We start from the raw sequence: 7,729 nt of genomic DNA, 5'->3' as shown, positions 1-7,729 counted from the left end.
CATTTATTTTTATTTTGCTTCACACTTCTGATGTGAACCAAAAGAAAAATATAAATAAATGGAAATTTAAAGAGAAGAAATTACCTTGGGAAGAGAATAAAGATGGTAAATTAAAGAGGCTTTAATGAAGGAAAATTATTTGAGGTCTGTGTCTTATAGAATGGTTTAAAATTCAAAGCGCTGAAATTGGAGAAAGCAGACAAAAAGGCGTGTGCAAACATCAGAAACAAGCAAATGAGGTGCCTGGTTAGGGGACCAGTGAATAGTCCAGTTATGTAGCGATGACCCATTTGGGCAGCATATGCTGTGCTACACACCGCTTCTGCATGGTTCTTTATTTCTTCTGCATGGCTCTCCAGCATCAGCTCACGCCAATCAGTGTCCCAGGCTTGTAAGGGGAGGGTTGACTTTGATCATAATTGGCATGGCCCAAGAGAGCCAAGACCAGAAAGAAATTAGGTCAGACCTAATTCTAACCTAAAAGATTAGAAGATAAATTGACTGTATATTCCGAAATATGAATAAGAAACTTCAGACCCTTAATGTTCACTGCCATTAACTATAGAACTGAGTGAAGCTCAATAAATGTTTTTTTGAAATAATGAATGCATGATGGGAAGAATAAAGTTGATCAAATTTTTGCAGGTTGCTAAAGGTATTAGCAGCAAACTGTTAGATTTTTGGTCAGTCTGGAAAGGAGATTCTTTCAAAGTTGCCATATTTTTGTTAACATAAAGACATTTAAAACATGGCCTGTTGAGTCAAAGATTGTTCATATTTAAATTTCTAAATTTTCTTGGGCATATATGTCTTCTCCTAGATCATGCTTCCCTAGCTCAAGATGGGGAGAAATTCTTGAAGTAGCCACACGTTTGATTTCAGAGTTGTTGAAAATCAAAGCATACTTTTTTTTCTAACTCTCTTCTCAGACCTTCACTTTTCAAACTGAAATGCTATGACAGTATTTATGTTTATAATTTTTAACATGACCAAGAAAGATAGAAAATGTATGACCAAAAAGATCAATTGCTGCTGAAAATGCAACACCATCACAATTTATCTTAAAAGCCCAGGACTAATGAAAAAGAGTTAAATCCATTTGTTTTTAAGGAAAAGCTTTCCCCAGTTCAACTTTAAGAGATGATTAATTGCAGTGATTTTCTCATGTGTTCCATTGATTTCACTGGACTGCCTTCATTGAATTTAAGTGGCAGTTGGGGCTGAATAGCTTTATATATCTTCTGTATCACATGTCCTGCTTCCAATGTAATTACAAGTTTCTAGAAGCAGAATATAAAGAACTCATTTAGAATGGCTATTCAGGTTGTTTACTATACACCATACATACAGTTATTCAGAACTGTAAACTCATTGGGTTCCTAATAGGCTTTTTTTTTTTTTTTTTAATGAATAAACCTCTTGAAACAGGGAGGTTTTGCTTTAATCAGTACCTCAATGTTAAATTTTGCTGTCAGACCAAAGTCCAAAACTGGGGTTTGGTTTTGTGCCATTGCAGTGTAAATCGCTCATCTGTCTGTGTTCACATCAGTGACCTGCTTTCCCAGCGCTCACTGAGTAGGCTCAGCATCGGAAAAGCAGCAAAAGGAAGCGCCTCCATCTGCTAAGGAAAAATGGCCGTTGTCAATCTGGAACCATGAGCCATAAAGAGGGACAGCTCATGGTTCAGTCCATAGTTTTAAAGCAACGAAGGCCCCAGGAACATTCTAATTAGCAAATTAGTACCCTCAGTGTTTTGAGTTTGGAATTTTGTGCTTTATTTGTCTGGTAACATTTTTTTTTTCACTGCCGTGGCCTCTCCGGACGTGGCATAGGCTCCGGACACGCAGGCTCAGCGGCCATGGCTCATGGGCGCAGCCGTTCCACGGCATGTGGGATCTTCCCGGACCGGGACATGAACCCGTGTCGCCTGCACTGGCAGGCAGACTCCCAACCACTGCGCCACCAGGGAAGACCCTGTCTGGCAACATTTTGTCCCTTGCTTTACCTTCTGCTTCTTTTTAAACAAAAAAGGAAGTTTTTATATTTTCTGCCCTGTTTCAGGAGTTGAAAAATCCTATGACACATTTAATAAGTGTAAAGGGTAACCTGTCACATAGTGGAATGCTTCCGTTTCTATGAAGCAGTGATATTACCTAAATTAAACACCACTGGAATTTTCCTGAAATTGTATTCATTTTTAATAAGATCTTTTTTGAAACGTAAGCAGGCTGATCTGTCCTTTTGCAGTAGGCTTCATTTTTCTTCCCAGGAATAAAATAGATGATCCCAGGTCTTTATTTCATCTGGTAGCTCTCAGATTGCCGTTTGCCCATGCCAGTAACAAAATTATGAAAGATCATCAATCTTCAAGTACAATATATCAGTCTGAAATTGTGAGACCAGCTAGCCTGACTGGTAAATGATTGGCAAGATCGGTTTAGTTACACAATAAATGGAATTCCCACCATTTCTAATACTCTACTGTATGTCTGTCCCTGTGGCTATGTAGTCCTCACCATAACGGGCAAAAAATGTTCAAATAATATCCCTGAGCTACTACTCCCCGGGTGGGGGGATGGGTGTTAAATGGGGTGACAAGAGACGTCTTGGCATCCAAATTGCTGTCCAGTGAAGAAATCTATTTTCAGCTCTGACTCCAAGCACAGAGTAGCTTTCCCTGCCAGAGGGGGTTTCCTACTCCCCTCCCAGTACCACGGCACACAGAATATTGAGTCCATCAGGACAACACACAGACCAGAGCATATGCAAAGGCAGAAGTGCACAGGAAAGTCCAGGAGGGTGAGGGTGTCCCGCCGTTAACATGTAGCCATTGTGGTTGATGAGGGAGCAGGCAACCAGCATTTGCAGACCGCATGGGAGGGAAGCCAGCTGATACCACAGTGTCCTGGACTTTGCACCAGTGGCTTCAGGGAGACTGGAACTATTCCCTTTATCAAGTGTTACTTAGTGGAAAGGAACAAGAAACTGCCTTCGAGGAGCTTACATTCTAGAAGGGATCAAGGGAGAGAAAATAAACACTCGGACAGGTGAGTAGCCCAGGTGCTAGTCAAAGTAAGAAAAACACAGAACAGGCTCAGGTGCTCGAGGTTGACTGAGGGATGGGAGAACTGATTTTACTAAAGACTGGTGGAGACAGCCTCTCTGAGGAGGGAATATTTGAACTGAACTTGGGAGCAAAGAATTCCAACCAAATAGTACAGAGCACAAAGTTCCTGGGACATTAAAAATACTTTCTATTAGTTTGCTGGGGCTGCCGTAACACATGCCACAGACTCAGTGGCTTAAACAGCAGAAATGTATTTCCTCACAGTTCTGGAAGCCGTGAGTCTGAGATCAAGGCGTCAGCAGGGTTGCTCTTCCTGAGGCCTCCCTCCTTGGCTGGTAGATGCCACCTTCTCTTTACATCTTCTCATGGACCTCCCTCTGAGTGTGTCTGTGTCCTAATCTCTTTTCATAAGGACACCAGTCACATTGGATCAGGGCCCATCCTGATGACCTCATCTTACCCTAACTGAGGACCTCCTTAAGGACCCCATTTCCAAATACAGTCCCATTCTGAGGTACTGGGGTTAGGACTTCAACATGTGAATGTGAGGCACAGTGTTCAGCTCATTGCAAGCTTGGTATGTTCAGGGGGCAGAAAGAGCACTAGAAGAGCCACGGTGGGCTGAGCAAAAGCGAGTCAAGGGCTTCCCTGGTGGCGCAGTGGTTGAGAATCCACCTGCCAATGCAGGGGACACGGGTTCAAGCCCTGGTCGGGGAAGATCCCACATGCCGCGGAGCAACTAAGCCCGTGTGCCACAACTACTGAGCCTGTGCTCTAGACCCCGTGAGCCACAACTACTGAGCCTGTGTGCCGCAACTACTGAAGCCCACGCACCTAGAGCCCGTGCTCCACAATGAGAAGCCACCGCAATGAGAAGCCCACACACTGCAACGAAGAGTAGCTCCCGCCACCGCAACTAGAGAAAGCCCGTGTGCAGCAGCGAAGACCCAAAACAGCCAAAAATAAATAAATAAAATAAATAAATTTATTTAAAAAAAAAAAAAGTGAGTCAAGGGGCAGCAGCAGGGGGAGAGGCAAGGACTCCAGATTTTATTTTATGAGTGTTATTCCAGGGCCTGGAACAACCAAGCTAAGCCCTTTCCATGACTTCAGTGCTTTATTCAGTGTATCTTATTCCCAATAATTTTTTTTTGAATTTTATTTTATTTATTTTTTATACAGCAGGTTCTTCTTAGCTCTCTATTTTATACGTAGTAGTGTATATATGTCAATCCCAATCTCCCAATTCATCCCACAACCTGCACCACCCAATAATTTTTGAACGGCTTATATAGCGCACCAATTTAGTACACAGTTTTGTATATTTTTCTGTGGTATTTTGAATTCATTGGCACAAAACAACAACACATTTGTTCTTGTGTCATAGTATTATCGTCAGGATTTGACCAGACGATGCATGTAGACACTAGCACAGTGTTAGAATTGAGTAAGCAATTCTACTTGTATCATTATCTCATCATTATTGGGAAGGGAGCCCTAGATGCCAGTCAGAAGCAATGTTCCCCTTAACTACCCCAAAAGAAGAAACTTCTCCAAAACAAGACTTCTCCACACACTACCTCAGCTAACCACAGAGAAGCTCAGGAGGTGAGAAAACAATAGGTTCGCCACCTTTGAACTCTGCGAGGAGACGGACTTGCTCTGTTGGTTGGGATCATGTGGGAATGTGGTGGCCAGGGCTGGAGGAGCGCCCACCCCGTCAGGGAAAAGCAGCCCTTCTCCTCCCTCAGACCCGCTGTTCCTTACCCCGCTACAGAGCCTTTCTGCATTCCTCGCCTTCCAAGGCCGTCCTTTCTGTACAGCGCTCCTATGTGTGTGATCCCCACATAATACGAGTAAAAATAAATAGAAGGAAGCAGGGCAGAGCACTTTTTTCTCCCCTAGTTGCTGGAAACAAAAGCCCTCAGAAAACTCCAGAAGGGCTTTGGCTTGTGTGCACAACCATATATCTTTTTTTTTTTTTTAAGATTTTTTTTTTGATGTGGACCATTTTTAAAGTCTTTGTTGAATTTGTTACAATATTGTTTCTCTCCCCTTTATGTTTTGGTTTTTTGGCCACAAGGCCTGTGAGATCTTAGCTCCCCGACCAGGGATCGAACCCACACCCCCTGCATTGGAAGGCAAAGTCTTAACCACTGGACCACCAGGGACATCCCACAACCATATATCTTATCCCCCAGTGAGCAAGTAAGGAGAGAAGACTTTGTTGAGACCAGCAGAGGCAACTAGAAAGAAGTAAGTGAGCCCATCATTTAGGCCCCTGGGAGAACTAAAGGAAAGATGCAGAATCCTCCTAGGGTATCCCCCAGAGATTTCATTCACACCAGGAAAAGTTCCCACAGCCACCTTCTTTCAGAGTCACCTAGTTCCTCAGTTGTCCCTCGCCCTCCAACACCCACCCTGCTCAAATCCATGCCACAGACCATGGCAGCCACCACCATAACTTAGAAATTGAGTCCTCTACTCACAATTCCCAAACATAGGAGGAGAGGGGAGAGGCAATCATAAGGATAAGGGGGAAAAAAAGGCTGAGAAGACAGGGGAAGGGATATCCTCTTGAGAACTCTGAACACATTTTTCTAAAACAAAATGTTATTCGTGGTTTTTGTATCAAATAGTCCCATCAGTGTTCTTTACTGCAGTATTTAAAAGACCAAACTCTCTTCTACCTCAGGTCATGTAAGTTCTGATGGCTGGCCTGGGAGCGTGACCTCATGCATGGCATTACTTCTATTGGAAAGTGCAGTATGAGTTCAGTAGGGATTCAATGCAGTTTTACAAAATAATTTGTTATCCTGACCACTTGAGGTAGGCATAAGAATGTCCTCCCCAAATATATTCATGACCTAATCCCCGGAACCTGTGGATATGTTATCTCACCTGGCAAAAGGGACTTTGCAGATGTGATTAAGGTTAAGGACCTTGAGATGGAGCGATTAGCCTGGATTATTCAAGTAAACCCAACGTAATCATGAGAATCCTGAAAAGCAGAGAAGCTTTTCCAGTTGAAGCCAGGCAGTGGGAGATGTGACTATGGAAGAATATCAGAGAGATGTTAACATTTTTGTCTTTAAAGATGAAGGAAGGGGCCACAAGCCAGGAAATTCAAGTGGCCTGTAAAAGCTGAAAAAGGTGAGGAAATGAATTTCCCCCAGAGTCTCCAGAAGAGAGAGGAGCACTGTTGACATCTTGATTTTAACCCAGTGAGCTCACGTTTGACTCCTAACCCACAGAAACATAAAATAATACATCTGTGTTTTTTTAAGCCGTTAAGTCTGTCATCATTTGTTATGACAGCAATACAAAGCTAATTCACCATCAAAGTAATGTGTGTTTATCTTAGGAATTTTGGAAATTTGGGGAAACGTTTAAAAAGGAAACAAAAATCACCCAGAATTCTACTATCGCATAATATCCATTATTAACTGTTCAAGGTATATCCTTCCAGTCTTTTTTTAAAATTGACTATGTTGCATTCAATTATTAAGTTGTAACTATAGATTATATATGAATACATTTATATATTATAACGCAACTAGGTTGTATTCACTTATAAATCTGTGCCAATATATATTACCACTGGTTATTTTTCCAACACCTTGTCTTTTCATTTCCCACTCAAAGATCTTCCCATTCAGAAGCTGCAGATATATCGTCATGACCTATGATGAGTCATGTGTTGGCCAGCAGATGTCAGGATAGAAAAGGTCAAAAGGTCTATGGACTACCTCAATACAAGCATACATATTGTACTTCATAGCTTAGTTATATCTAACTCACCAGGGTCTCCCTCTGGAAAGAAAAGTTCGTTCAATTTTCCATCTAAGATAGGAATCCATTGAACTCCATCTCTCACAGAGGGCAATCCAGGCTTTGCCTTATTTGTCCCAGTGACTGAGAGCATTCTATAACATTAGACAGCTTGTTCATGTTAAGGAAGCTCTTATTAATAGAAAATATACCCTCCTATCAAACCCAAGTTTGCCCCCCTCTAATTTCTACTCACTGGTCTAGTTAACCCTCAGCAGCAATACACAATAACCATACATCCTCTTCTCCACAGTAGCTCTTCAAATATTTGAAGACAGCATTTATAACCTCGACATGTGTGAATCTCCTGAAGGAATGTTGGGACTTTGAGATCATGACTGAATGGTAATGAAATGTGGTTTCTCTTAAAGACAAGTCATATGAACATTCTGTTGCCGATCTTCAGAGAAATGTCAAGCAATTCACTTACAACTCAGAAGGCAACAAACAGAGCAATTCCTCTCTCTCTCAGGGCTTCATTTTCTTGGATCTAAATTTCGAGGTCCTGGAGATACTAAAAATATTTCCAGAAAGCTGGAGTTAAAAATGGAGATATTAAAAATATTTCCAGAAAGCTGGAGTTAAAAATGCTTTCCTCTTCATGGAGGAAGACCAGGCGCTATGCAGGGATGTATCCTTCTAGAGGATCACAGGCTAAGAATGGGGTAGAGAAAAATGGGCAGAAACTGTCTAGTGTTCTGTTACTCTGTTTCCACTTTGTTACTCACCTAGCCTTGATTGTAGTCCTAGTAAAATATTCCAATCTTGACTCAACTGTTATCTAGGTATTCAAATAAGGCTCATAAAGCCTTTGGTGGTTGAAGGGCAGAA

The sequence above is a fragment of the Delphinapterus leucas genome, chromosome 11 (assembly GCF_059928025.1).
Source record: "Delphinapterus leucas isolate spDelLeu-1000000601 "Yukka" chromosome 11, BTC_Dleu_Yukka2, whole genome shotgun sequence".
Lineage (NCBI taxonomy): Eukaryota > Metazoa > Chordata > Mammalia > Artiodactyla > Monodontidae > Delphinapterus > Delphinapterus leucas.
Note: the sequence above shows the minus strand (reverse complement) of the source record.